Genomic DNA, 15307 nt, shown 5'->3' with positions numbered 1-15307 from the left:
CTCATTTTTATGCAGTTTTTATTGTACCTTGAGTTTCTCTGTCCTCATTGTTTTCATGGTAAAAATATTAAAATATTTCCAGAACCACTTACTTGTAAGTAAAATATTGAGGACAAGGAATGGTTTCAAGGTGCTATGAAATGCAGTGTTAGCTTCCCAAGCAGGTAATTTCCTTGTTCCTTGCAAATAAGGGTTATTTAAGTGGTGTATCTTCTGTAGTGCATTTACTTCTACTTGAAGAACTCCAAATATCTTGTACTAGAATATTAGTACCCTTCTTCAGTATTTGATGAGTTGTCTGTAAAAAAGAGTACGTGGTTTCGCTTGTACGTGTGATTGAAGGTACCGGTTATCTTGCACATTAAACCTGTATATATACATTTTGATGGTAAGATTATTACAATTACATTTATGCAAAAGTTGAAAATAAATTATTGGAAGCTATAGCATACATCGGTGGGCTACAGGTTGTTTCCTGCCACATGTATTGAAGTTGTGTATTTGAGGTAGTAGCAAAAGGATGAAGGGTGTTTTATGCGTCATTTGTAAGTCATTACAGAGTCAAACTGTCTCTTAGTGGGAATTCTAGCCCTTGTCCTGCTGTGTAGCAGCTGACTGCATTAGAAGTCAAAGGCACCCAGTGTCTTGATGGATTGGGCCTTAAGTGTCCCAATAGTTCATGGAAGCTGAAGCCATTCAGCTCTGGATGGAGTTCACTCCCACTTGCAAACAAGATGATGGATCCGGATTGAGCACTAAAAAAGGCATTTAACTACCCTGTAGCATTTAACTACCCTATAGCACCGTCCTCTCCCTTCTGAATAGAGAGTCCCAGCTGTGCTGGGGGGCCCTGGGGGTGGTACTTGGCCAGCAGCACACTACACAGCGGGGTGGGGAGAAATTTAGCAGCAGGAAGCAGGAGGTGGGTAGGCTGAGCTCTCCTGCCAGCCTGCAGCAGGCTTTAGTCTCCTGCGAGGAAAATGCAGCTATTGTCAGTGAAAGCATATTGCTGTCCTTGCTGGGCAGGGTTTAGGAGAGCTTAGATTTAGATTAAGGAATGCTCCTGTGGAGTGCACGAACCCTGAGTGTGCCCATAAACTGAGGTTTTCCTCCGGGGATTTGCACATTTGCTTGCACTTCTGTGGCCCTGCTGACAGCAGCCTCATGAATGAGCAGCTCAGCCAGGAGCAGGGTTTCAGGTATTTACTCACAAACAGAAAATAGAGGAGATGGGGGGAGGGGGGGGTGTGTGTGTGCACACTGCACTTTACCGTCAGGCATGTGCCCAGGGCGACTGAACAGCAGAGGAGGCCATGTGCATTAAGGAGCCTGCACTTCAAGTTCCACTAAAGGGAGAATATTTGTGACCAAGTCAACACTAAGGGCTCAGTCCTGCTGGGAAGCCCCAGCTGTAGCTTCCTCCTGAGCAGACACCATGATACGCAATAATGGTCCTGCTGGTCATTTCTGAGCTGAGGATGCAGAAAGCAGGCTATCCCTGCAGCTTTCTGCATGCTGTACTAGATCCACCTCTTGCATTTCTTAGTATCATCAGCTATGGGCCACTTATTTCCCATGACACTGACTGTAGTAACAAAGTGCAATAGGTACCCATATTACTCACTCAGTTTGGCTTAAACTGGCTGTAGCTTGGCTTCCCTGGCTGAGGGCTCAATTCTCAATGCATTTCCCATGGCAAAGGATTGTAGAGACTACCTGGCGGTGCACCCTAGCTCTTCTTTCCCCTAACTAGGATTAAAAATGGTGCTGCAAGGGGAGCAGCAAGTCAAGTCTGTTGGGACAAAGCAGTCCTGTAAGACACTAGCTGACTTTGAATTCTTTGCATTAACTGTGTCAGGGTTTTTTAAATGTGGAGAGTGGTCTAAATAGAAACCAGAGGGTGAGGGCAGTCGCTGTTTGATTGCGGTGCTGGGGAGAGAGATGAGTCTCTGTGAGGCTAACTCCTGAAAAGCTCCTCCTTGGTGAATGACAATGGCAAGACAAAAACAAAAGGGTGGTCCCAGAGCTCAGGCTGGGGAGTTAGAGGGAACAAAAGGCCTGGCCACTGACATCTGCTGCCTCCGGCATCTCCCTGCATCTCCTGCATCACCCAGCTCTACAAACACCTGGTCCCCATCCCTCTGCCACCCCAACCCCTGTCCCTGCTGCACTCCCGGGGATTCGAGGAAGAGGGAGGTAGTTAACCACTGAGGGAAGGGGAAAGCAAGGAGCTTAGTGAGTTTAAGATAATGCCACAAACACAGCTATTGATTAGTGCCCAACTGTCCATTAAACAGGAGAGATCATTCACCAGGGAAGCCCTGACTGGCTGTCCTTTCCTTCAGAAAGCCATTTCTCTGGGTCCCCAGTCTCCTACATGCCTCTGCAGCAAGCTCTGGTGTTTGTTTCACCCCTATGGACACATTCACATTAATTTGCCTTTCTTTCCACACGCACACATATCCCATTGCATCTTCTCTTTTCTGGCTTTCCCTAACGCACATAGTGTAAGGTCCTTGGGCATATGAAGGGTATCAGGAGATGTGGGTTTTAATCTCTGCTTTCCTTCTTTTCTGACCTCATGTAGAATACACCCAGATCTTCAGTGGGACCAGCATCTGGCTCTGTTTTTATGGTGTTTAACTCATTTTAAAAAGGCTTAATGTCTACCAGTGAATGCCACTTTTTCTGAAAAGCCAGTCCCACTTGTGGGTGGGGTGTTGGCAGCTGGGGGTACGTGGGGGCACCAGAAGAGAGTATCACTGCATCTCTGCCTCTCCTACAGCAGAACCCAAGCAGCTCTGCTCCATCTCCATCCCCAGCTGGTCATTCTGCAGCAGCTCTTGCTGTAGGGGTTGTTCTGGAAATCACAGTTTAGCTGCATTGCAGCAATGACAAACAAGGCTTAAATTCACAGGACTGACTTCTGGTTAACCCAGCAATAGCACTGTTGCATGCCTTAGTGTGAGAATGCCAGTAGGAGACACCTTGGTCACTAACAGAAATGCAGTAGCAGAGAAAATGTCCTTTGTCTATCAAGAAAGGGGGAAAGGATGAATTCTTGGGTTCTACTGGCCAAAAATGCAATTCACAGGTAATCCCTGAAGTCAAATCAATCTGTGGAGCCCCTTCTTCTTAGGGAGAAATGCTCAAATCCATCCTTTTCTTAACCCAGGTGAAGTTGGTGGCATTCCCTCTTGGCCTTGCATGGTCTGGGGGACACTGACCCAGCACAGTGGTGGTGGGGATGTGGTGTCAGCCTGCTCTCCAGAGTTTTGCTTTCCCACAAGTGAGCCCAGGGTAGCCCCACAGCTGGAGGGTGCTGACAGCCAGTCAAGGGATTACCTCTATCGATTCTCTAATAGCTGTCAAGGTGGAGGGAAACACTACTCTGCCACAAGTGGAGCTCTTAGCTGAGTGGGAGCATAAACACCCCATTAAAGGTTTCATTCAATAGCAATCTTTGCTCAAGTAAATGGACAACAGCTCCCCTACCCCTTCCCCCCCCTCCCCCCCCCCCCAATGCAAGAGCCATTACAGAGCAGGCAGGCAGCACACAGGAATATGTATTTCTGTAGTATCAGTTTCACCAACAGACTGAAACGACTCTTTTAATGAAAAATGGATTTTTTTTCTTTCTTTTCTTACAGGGATGTGAAAACCCCAAGGAAATAATCAAAGAGGAATCCATTCACTTCCTTGAACCTCCCCCTACCTGATATTTGGCAGTTTCCCACTGATGTACCCATCAGCAAATGGGAATGCAGGCTGGCAGCATCATGTTCTTGATACTGCTGGAGATAGGTAAGCCAGGAACAGTGGGTGCTGGAGACAGCAGTGCTGAAGGACACTGATGGGGTTGGGGGCCTTCCCCTCCATAAGCCATGTGCAGTGCTGAAAGAGAGACAATTCTGCCCTGGAAGCCAACAGTGCTTGGATCTTCATTTCCTGTTGTGTGTAGAACTGCCTTCTCTAAGGCTTCCTTCCTTCCCCACGCTGGCAGTAAAAGAAGCCTTCATACACTGGCTCTGAAGGCAGGGGAGCCAAAACAGGCCTCTGCTAGGTGTCTTTGCTTCACAGTGTAACAAGGCTGATCCAAACCTTTGCTAGTCAAAATGAGTTTTTCTTCTGACATTGATCAACCTTTGGTCAAGAGCAGTGTGAAACTTTGTATGGATATTACTATACTTCTCTTTCTATCACAACAGGCTTCTATTTAACACATGCCTCTTCTAAACCTTAGTTTCAGAGCTAGAGAGATCTCATGCACAGTTACTCTGGTGCACACAAAACAAAATTCACCATAAACAAGCATGTCAGCAATAGGGAAAATTCCTGAAAAAGAGAGACGTGTTTGTTTTCCCAAGCATCCGGGTTCTTTACCTGTCCTCCTCCCACAACTCCTTCCCAAGGGTGCACTCAGACTAATATTTTGAAGGGCTGAGAAAGGAGGGATGGGGAGGGAGCCCTTCAGGTAGTTTAGGCTTTTGAGTTTCTTTCCATCCAGGAGAGCTTCAGGTGCCAGGTCTGCAGACAGAGAGGCAGCCTCAGAGAAAAGCACTCTGAGCTTAACTCTGTGTGGGGAAGGTGCCTGGATTTAGGGCTTTTAAACTACTTCTGTGTTTCCATCCCACTATGACACTGTTATCACCATGTTAACATAGCTTGTTTCTGTATGTTGGGGTGTTTTTTAATTTTATAATATTCAAATATTAAAAATATGTTGATTTTGGTTAGAGTAACTGACCAGATCCAGTCAGATGATCTGTCTAACTCCGTTTAGTTTGTTCTTGCAGTAGGGCCTGGCATGACAAAAACTTTCTTCTTTTATGGCTTTGATTCTGTCTCATGGGAGCTGTTTTGGCCAGCATATTATGATAAAAGGTTCTATGGGAGGGCTAAGGGAGAGTTGTTCTTCTGAATTAGAGAAAATAATTTAACTGGGGGAAATTCAGAAGATAAGAAAACCTAAAGTGACTGGTACCATTTAAAACATTCCCCAGAACCCAAAGATCAAAGGTCCATGACACTTCTTTTTGATTCTATTTGTCTGGTAGATAGATCACTTATTTTTCTAGCAGCAATCAAAATTATTAGAAAAATCAAAATAATTAGAAAAATTATTAGAAAATCCTTTAAATTTTATCTTTACCTTTTTTTTTTTTTTCCTCGTTTTTCCCCCAAACTATGTCTTTGGAACTCATCCTCCTTGCACCAGAATTTCACTAGGTTGGAACAAATGGCAGTTCTGTGTAACGTAGAGTGATGGCTAAAGATGATGCATGTTGTGTTTATACAGGTCTGTGCTTTTAATCATTGTCATATGAAAAATCCCCACATATTTCCATAATGCATATGACACAAGGTATTAAACTTATGCTTAGGTGGGTTAAAATAATAACTAAGTATTCTGGATTATAAGATTCCTATTTGCTTCTGATTTATATAACTATATGGTTGTACTGATAACCCCCTACTCTACACTGTGTAGGTATTTTCCAAGAGTATTCTCTATTCTTAACAGAATCTCACTGACTCTTTGTTTTGTGTTTGTGTGTATGTATATGCATTTATATGTTCTTTGTGTACATGTAGGTATGCCCATGCATATGTGTAATGTCTATTAAAAATGTCCTTTTGAAAAACCAAGCAATACTAAATATTCTAGTAAACTGGATATAGAACCAATAACTATTCACTCACTATCAGTTCCATAATTCATTAATGTGGATGGTATTAATTTTGCAAAAGGTAATGAATCTGCTGAAGCTTCTTTTCCAGAAGTCATGACTTTCAAACTAGGTACTCAACGGCATCATTTTATTTTCCAGCCCCATCTGAATGATGAGCAGAAGACTTTACAGCAATGGCAGATGGCAGCCACTCTTCTTGTCCTACTACTGATGACAGCCATGGTTCCCTTGGGCCCCAGTGGTATAGTGGTTTATACCATTTCCTGTATTTATGGTGCACTGTTGTTTGGCATCACTTGCATTTATGGGGTTTTCTTTACATTCCCTAGACCCTTCTGTAATATGAAAGAGTTGACAGTGCTCAGCTGAAAGGGTAAGTCTTCTGAAGCAGTTTTGCTGGTAATACATTTTAGCACCTACTTTTGTGGAAGCTGCTCTGCTTTGTAGTGTTACTCTATTGGTATTGATTTGTGCTGTGTAGTCTATTTGTCAAGCTCTCAAAGACATTATCAAAGATTTCTATATGAGAGAGTAATTAAAGGTCAATCTTAAAAATAGTTATAACACCCAAGGCCAAAGGGGATTTTTTTACAGTCATCAGAAACTTGTCAGAAGTTTAACCTGTTGGAATTTAATCTGAGGTGCCATAGTTACAGCCTGGTTGAGTCCCACCGTGGCTGGGTGGCCCCATGGTGGGGTCAGCATGGCCACTGATGAGACCATGCCAATAACTCTGCCTCTCCTCAAACCTACTGCATGCACAGTCCAGCATGATGCAGTTGTCCATCTCTCCTGCTTTTAGGGCTTTCTTCAGCAGCGCCTCAGTGGGATTCAGTGGTGTTATATGTTGCTGCATACCTACCAGTCCCTGGAGGGCTGTAAGAAAGAGCTTTTACCCTGCTATTGTAACTATTCTGATGCGAGTCTGGTGGCCAGCAGCCCTCTGCCCACCCTCGCACCTGCCAGGGGACAGCATTAAACTTCCTTTACTTCAATGTCAGCCTCTTCCCTGCTCTCTTTTTGACATCACATGCAGAGTATGGAATGAAAAAAAAATAAAGAATTACACGGTTCAGTGGATTAATGTATGGCTGGAAAAAAAGGGCAAAGATTTTTAAAATTCAATCCATCTTTACCTTCCTAAACATGACATTTAAAGCTGTCAAAGCTTGAGGCAGTGAGCTAAGTTAACTGTCTTCAGAAGGGTAAAGACTTCTTTTAGTACTACACATCACCTTGAAGACCACGCTTTTCACACTCAATTTCGTGAGTTTGGATTATTTTACTTAATCCTGCATCTAATTTAGAGTTGGTTTTTTTTTTCGAAACAGCTATAGGACTATTGAGAGCATCCACCTCTTTCTATTCACTTGGGTAGCAATATATCAAGAAGCTAACTGGTTTTTATACGCAGCCATGATGCAAGTGGCTTTTTGACTATCACAGGTTTTTAGTATGAGTCTTGAGTAAGGATTCAAACAATTTGTGTCTCTGAATGTTCTTGTCCTTTGGAGTATTTTTGACCACCAAGACATTCCTTTTGCTATATATTGACTCAAAGATTCTATCAAGATCAAATATTTCCTTTCTCAAAAAGAATAGGTGGCAGAGGGCAAATTCTATTTATTACTTATTTTTGTATTTTATGCAGTTGCTGGAAAAATATTCAATTAACTTGAAGTTGCAAATAACAACCTGTCTTCTGTGACCATCCGTCTAGAGCAGGGCAAAAGTCTTGTGGAATCTGATTCCCAGTGAGGCTTGACTTGTTGAGGTGAGGAATGAATACTTACGGGTTTTCTAACATGTCCTTTATATCATTAGAGTACACAGACTGTTCTGAACACTGTTTTCAAATCTCTAATGTGCATTTGCAATGGAAGCTTCTCCAGGTAAAGGATTTTTTCTATTATTTAGGCATCCTGTTCTTTGGAAGCATCATTTGGGGAGGGAGTGACATTCTTTCACACGATTCCACATGATTCTTAGTTTATTGTGAAGGTGCTGGCTTCCTGAAATGCAGCTTCAGAGCAGGAAGACAGATATCACAGACCCATCCAGGACACATTGGCGGTTGTGCCTTTTGGGCATACAGTTTTCATGCAGGACAGGCTTAATTCTCAGCTTCCCTGGTGTTTGTGCCTGGCAGATCAGTGTGTGTGGCAATAAAAACCAAGCAAACTCTAGTAAGAGACTTGCCTGACTGACTGATGGGAAAGGGTGTAAAGTCTGATTTACAATTAAATGTCACGTCAGAATTAACAAAGCTGATGTAACAGCAGGAATGTTAATTTGTCTATGGACAAGTTTCCTCCCCTCCTTCTGGGGGCCAGCACTAATAGGGTCTTGGGTCTTATCCTGATAGATGACTGAATGTGAGGCAGCAGATTTTAAGATAATAATGACAATGACTCTGATAATGGCCGGCTCTGTAGCCTAAAGCTGGCAATGGGGGGTGTGAAAGTATCTTGGCCCAGGCAAGCACAGCACTTTCCTCCCTTCCTGCTGTGAGATTATCTCCACCCTCAGGAGTTTAACCTGCTATGAGGGTCAACCCTCTTTGACCTGCTCTGTTCTAACACCAGAATTGACATGTAAAGGTATTTTTAAACGTCCCTATTGATTTCACTACAGTGGCTTCTTTGCAGCACAATGACCCCAGTCCTGGAATTTCTGATGAGGCCGGGCTGGTCTTGGCAGCACCTCTGGCTCCCAGCTGTGCAGGGCAGGCTCTTGTGTAGGTTGGTCTCTTCCGAACCTCTTTCTTACTGACTTCTGACTGCCACCTACTCCAAGGCCCTGTTACAGCAGCCAGGACAAGGCAGAAACCTGCAAAAGAGGGAGGTGTTGGTGCTATATTGGTAATCTTCTGTTACTCAGTCATTCCTCTGCTGAAAGATGGTCATCTGAAGGCACTGAACATGTGAGCAGGGCTGATGGACACCATCAGAAACCTGGCAGAGCTACAACAGGTATAGTTTAATGTACCAATGTGATAACAATTCACACTTTTTGTCCTTAGAGGCTTTTGTAAAGACAGATGAATATAGCAATACTTATTTTTCGAAATGGGGGAAAAAAGAGCCATAGATCAGCTAAATTATTTTCCTTGCACTGCAGAGACTGATGCCAAAAGTATAGCTCAAATTAATGTTAATGGGCCTAAAAAAAAAGTTCTGTACAGAAGTGAGATACAAACATGTACTTTCCACAGACAGCTTTTTCTCTTCCTATTACGGCACATTCTCCAAGGGAAGGAGCCTCAGCACATGGGTTGGAAGGGAGCTGCAGCACATGTCATTTCTATAGGCTGCTTGGGACCCTCTTTTGCTTTATGTGCTCTACAGTACATAGCTCCTTGTAGCACATGGCGGAGGGTGGGGTGGGGGAGGAGAGCAATAAAGGAACAAGACAGCTATTCTAAATCTCAGTGTAGTAAGCAGCAGATCAACACATTTGTAACCACTGGAGCGTTTCTTCATTGGCTCAGTCCAAAGTAAGGAAAGTTTCCATCTTGAGCATTTTGGTGTGCTAGTGTAAATTAGAGGATGCTCAGAGAATATCACAGTGGATGTGCTGTAAGAATCCAAAGAGATTAGACAAACAATTCTAATTCCAGTGAACCATCAAAGTTTTAGCCTTGTTTTATATACGATAGCTAGGAATGGCGCAATGGGAGACAACCTTGTCAGTACTCCTCTGCCACCTGGGTGTAGTGGTGTAAGGTACATAGATAGCATTCCTTAAAAGAGGAACATTTCATTATCTCATTGCTTTATTCCTGTATTAAATACTAGTCACACCAGCAGCTAAACTTTAAAATTTTCTCCTTTGCTCCTGACCATTTTGATTCTTGATTCTTTTGTGTGTAAACGTGTATGTGTGTATTTAGAAAGGCATGTTGCAGTAGGGACAGTAAAAATGTATCAACTACAGTGGGAATGTTATATATTTCCATGTTTGCAGTTTGCCAGAGCTGAAAAAAACACCTTTTTTTTTTAACCTGATTTAAAACCCTGAACTTGCAAAAACAGCATAACAAGCCACAAGACTGAAGTCTGAAGTGAAACCTGAAGCGAAATGAACATCACGCTTCATATTTTGCAGTATGCAGAATTTTATTCATTAATAGGCACATTAATAGTTTTAAATAAATATTTTGATACATGTTAATTAACTGAAGAGAATGTCAACACATTAATTTTCAGCAATTTTATATTTCTAATGAAGTAGAAAATAAAGGGAGTCTAATAGAACTGTGATACCAGTGCCTTTGCAAGCTGTTGTGAGACCATTATAGAGTCTGCAGCTACAAGACTGGAAGGGCGGTGTGTGTGTATGACTGTATACACATACAATTTTGATCCTTTTTTTTTTGGCACTGTTTTGCTAGTGTTGGAGTTCAAAGTCCATTATGCTCTAGCCTGTAGTCAGAGGGCCGGCTGCCATCCTGACCTCTCTTAATCCTCATAATTTTAACTGATCATTTCAGTTTCTGATTTTTTACTATCAGTGAGTCAAGAAAACTCTCTCTCTGTCCATCGCTGATTGGACTGTGCAGAGTTTTTTTGGAGAAAAACAGAACTATGAAGGGTAAATCCTAGAACTGGCCCTCCAGACTGGAGTTAACCAATGTCTGTGAAGTTTGTCTTGGGAATTTCATGGATCAACACTGAAATGAGAGACCAGAATCTCCATATCTGAAAATATTTTACTCTTCTTGTGAAAACATATAGTGCTCCAGGTACAGCACTTGAACTTTGCTTCCTCCACTCACGGCATGTTGTACTTTAAGGAACATGCTGAATTCTTCTGCACCCCAGGGCACCAGCTGGTTTCTTACTGATACAGGAAATCCCAGCAGAAAATAAGGGTCAACTTTCTGAAGAATTCCCATGGGAGATCCCAGGAGGGGTGAACTCAAGCTTTTTGTGGTCTTTTCAAAAATTCACTTCATGGTTTTGAGGTTGGTTTTTCTTTTCTTTGGTGGTGAGTTTTCAAGACCACAGATGTCCTTGGGTGTTTCTCATCAATAAACTGTTAGAAAGCTCCTGCTGTACTTCACCACAATGTCTCCAAGTACACAAAAAAAAAAAAAAAAAAAAGAAAGAAAGAAATGAAAGGGATCCAAAGAGCTGGAAAGAACATTTGCTCTTCCTTATATGAAAGCTTCTTACCAGAAATTGATTTCTTGATTTTTTTAATGCCTTTTAACATAAATATACTCTCATTATACTTCAGGTTTCAAAAAGTAAGAACGTGTATGATTGACATCTGTAAGTACATCTGCAAGGAACATATGTGCCCTTTTCAGTGATTCTATTGAACGTATCTCATCCTGAGAAGTGTGACCTTGAGTTGTTTTTGCTTTAGTAGACTCAGCCTGGTTAGGAATCTTCCATTAATGTCCTAGAATGAAAGCTATAGCTCAGGCCCCTGGGATATTAGGAACAGGGGGATTTCACTGTCCTTTATACACTGCAATCCACTTGTTAAATGCTGAGTGAGATGGATCCTAACCTGAAATATGTCACTTGTTTATAGGGTAATAACATCCATGCTCACCAGATCTTTCCTTCTTGAAGTAATTTTTTTATTAATTCTCATCTCTTATAAGTACTTTAGAACAACATTTCCACAGACTTGAAGGAAGGAATAGAGGGAAAACTAACAGAAAAGGTTTGAGTTTTTTTTTCCTTTCTTTTATATATCGCCATCTGTTTTCCTACTTTTCTGGATTTTGTTGTGCTGAGTTTCCTCCCCTCCCACCCCGATAAACCTGAGGAATGAAAAAGATTTTAATGCGTGATGGAGCTACCATACTTGATAAGCAAGTTCACCCTGTTTAAGCTATGAATGCTTTGTCGGGTAACTAACCACCTGGTATGAGAATGTATAATTTGAGAAGGAGCTTTAGTATTAGAGGTCCAGGCAGGTTTTAACTAGCCTGTTGTTGCAGTCCCAAGGAGCACGAGGAAGGAATTTCAGCAGCTACTGTTGAAACAGGATAACAGGGATTGGAATGGGATACACAGGTTTTTAGAAGAGTATTGAAAAAACAAATGTAATAGAATAATATCAAGTTTTCCTGAATAACTACTAAGTAATTACGACTGGTAATTAGTAATTACTACTGGTAATTACCTTGTTTTACAGTCTGGGAGTGCTTAAAGGTACTGGAAGAGTCCACCCCATGTTGTGGTTCCTGCCATCCTGACTCTTCAGGCTGTCCTTGGAGCCTTCTCTTGAGCTGTTCCTTCCTCCATTACACTAGACAGAAATCTTTCACAGGACCTAACATAACAACCTTTCTATGATCACTTGATGCTGGCAGGTCTGGTCACATTGCAGGGGAATGCATACCAGATCAGATAATGACATTCATGGTGTAAGGAGCATATTCCCAGTCAGTGATTAGGAAGAGCCTCACCATATAGTCCTTGAGGGCATGGCTTCCTGAGGACATGGCTCCCACAAGAAGCAGTATGGCCCAATGTCAGAAGTGGTGACCACCACTTCCGTGGCAGTATCAGGACAAAGAGGGCAGCCCTGCAAACTGGTGTCTGCACGGAGGGAAGGAGACGATGAAACAGGCTTTCACCAAGTGACCCTGGGAAAGGAATGGCAGTCTCTGTATGCCTGCTCAAACTCCTGTTGTCCTCTCTTCTTGCTGTAGCCATTTGTGCTCAGCTCCACAGCTCTTTACAGCATATGTGAGTTCTTGGCAGTGGGAGCTGATTGCTCTTTCAGTGCTGTCTGCTGGCAGGATTGCTGTCTGTGTCCTGTGATGGTTATCTGGCTTGCATGTTTCTGGGTGGAGTGAGGGGTAGTGGGAAAGGGGGAAGAACAGGTAATAGACAAAAAAAGGACAGGTAGAAGGTATTATCAGTTGCTACCTGAATATCTGTGAAAATGAAGCTGGTTTTTTTAGGCATCTTATCAGAACAAGGTAAAAGTCAAGAGAGTAGGAGGGTAGGGATGAAATGGAAACAATGGCAAGAGGAGAGCAGGAAGAAAGGGACAAGGTGAAGAGCATGTTTCAGAGGCCAGAACTGTGGTTTAATGAATGAAAGGATTATTAAAAGCTGCTTAAATGCTTATCTCAATCAGTGAAGCACACCTCTCTTTGCCCTGTGCAGGCCATGGGAGAACAGCCAGGTCGTACAGTGCTTCCTGGCACAACCTCAGGGTCCTGTGCTGGCAGTAGCAGGGCATGAGACTCCCCTACAAAGCTCAGGTGTCAGTAGCAAAACTGGCTTAAAATCTTCCTTCTTGGGGACACTTGTTTGTGAACCTTAGCAGGACAGAGAAAGTGTTTGCAATCTGGATAACTTGGAATTCCACTTGCACCTTAACTCTGCAACAATATAATTTCCTCATATCTTCTCCAGCCATGTAGGACCACATGCCAGCAAAGCCAGGTTATGTTGCTCACCTTCTTGGAGTTCATAGTCAGCACAAGTTTATAAGCACATCCTTTCCAGCTTGTAGACGGGAACCTGAGGCACAGCGAGGCTGGATGGCCTCTTATATGGATGTTCCTCCTATCTCCTGATGCTTAGCCACAAAGATTGTGATATTAAGCTTCTCATAAGTTCCTTCCAGGGCAATGTGACTCAAAATAATAACCAATGAGCAGTCCTGTGTCTCACACATCCATTGCTGTCCCTCAGTTACAGCTTCATTTGTCCTAATATTCCAAGGGAGGTTATAAGCCAAGGATTTGTGGGATTGCTTTGGAGGGCTGTGTTAATGCAAGAAAAAAAGCCCACATTCTGCTTGTTCAGTAAAAGACCATCATCAGTAAAGATGAAATCTTACTTCATACCTCTAGCATGATGCTGGACTCAAAACTGACAAGGGTGCGAATACATAGGTACAAGTAGGAGTTGTTCAAAACCAGATCTGCTTGCAGCATAGATACACTTTTCATGGGGCTGAAGCTTCATCTATAGCTTTGTTTCAAGATAGGCCTTACACAATTACTACCCCAGCTTAACTGTATAAATCTCAGCACAGACACATGAAAAAGTGTGATTTCACACCTCTAGAAAGCTCTAGGAGGTAGCTTGAAGCCATTGACTCCCAAATACCAGCTGCTAATGTAAAACTTCTAGCAAATGCAGAGACACAAAGGAATTTTTGGAATTTTTCTTAAATTCTGTATTAAGAAATTTACCCTGGGAGTGAGATGCCATGTATTTATATTTAAAACTTCAGGGAAATAGTAATACTTCAGGCAAGAAAATACTTTTGTAGGGTTTCTACTGAGTACCAGGAAAAGTGTCTGATTCCTTATCAATCACCTGACCAAATGTGATAAAAGCCCACTTCTTCCCATGCTTTGTTTTCCAAACACTCCACCATGGGATTTGCCTGGAAGCAGCCTCTCTAATGGAAGGTTCCCTAAGAAAGCAGTGTCACTCCCCATCAGTGATACTGTACACAAAGGCAGGCAAAGCAGGCACTGAAAGGCTCAGGAGACACTCCTGCACTATACAGCTGAACAATTGATCCTCCCCATAGTACTATTAAGAGTCTTTGATTCCCACTACCTCCAAGACATTGTATTGTACAGAGTGTCATGGTTTGTTGTCAGTGGCCTGTGGAAAGCATAATGGAAGTACTTGGTATTATAGATTGTTTAGAAAGGCAGACCTTAATGAGAAGAAAAAAAGCTGTTCATGTGATCAGAAAATGAAAACCCAGTGAAAATAACAATGGCATTTAATTAGAATCCCTGGTGTTCAGCCACTGGCTATTCTACCTGTGCAGCTCTCCTCTTGCAGACATTCTGAGTGCAGTGCAGTGCTTTTAAGGTCTTCTATTCAAATGCTTTTAGTCTGGAAGTTATGTGTTTCCATTTGGAGAGTAAAGGGTGGATAGTTAGCAGCAAGCACCAAGCTTAGGCACCAACTCTTATTCCAAATTCCAATGATGTAAACCAGACATGGTTTTCATTGCTGAAAGGTGTGCTTCAAGCTGTATCTTTTATTGTCTTTGCTATTGCCAGGACTATGTACTACAGGTGGAAAAAAAATGGTAAAGAATTCTTTTTCTTCCCTCCTCCTTGTAGCTGAAGAAAGCTAGACTAACTGAAGTGAAGACAAGAGCAATGCTTTTCATAACAACAGGTACCGCTACTTTAACATGTAATCTGCTGAATTCTGGAGACCTCTGAATGCCATGTTCACTGTAAGCGCTGCTGTGGGAAAATTAAAACAAACAAAACCAACCATGGATTAGGTCTAACGCTTTTGATGAAAACATATGAAATGGTGGCAATGGGCAACCATCGACTGGGAAAGTGGCAGCCTGAAAAACAGTATTGCCTGACCCATTTCACAGCTGCTCTGGCTGTGCTGAATTCTCTGACAGCACATTCATCCTGTGAAGAAAAAAGCCCAGCTGATTTCCTTTCGCCAAGACTTGGTTAGTGTTTAGGCCTCTATCACCAGTGCAGTGACAGAGTTAGCATAGAGGAGCTGAGGGCCACAAAAGAAGTGCCACCACCTCCCAGCCCCATTTTAGCCACCCACTGTTAAATTTGCATTGACTTAGCTGGGTGCTGTTTTGGCTGTGCTGGCAGTTGCCGAAATAACCCTTCAGCATTG

Source organism: Lathamus discolor, chromosome 2 (assembly GCF_037157495.1).
Source record: "Lathamus discolor isolate bLatDis1 chromosome 2, bLatDis1.hap1, whole genome shotgun sequence".
In the NCBI taxonomy this organism is placed as follows: domain Eukaryota; kingdom Metazoa; phylum Chordata; class Aves; order Psittaciformes; family Psittacidae; genus Lathamus; species Lathamus discolor.
The sequence above is the reverse complement of the archived record's forward strand: the minus strand, read 5'-3'. Positions refer to the sequence as shown.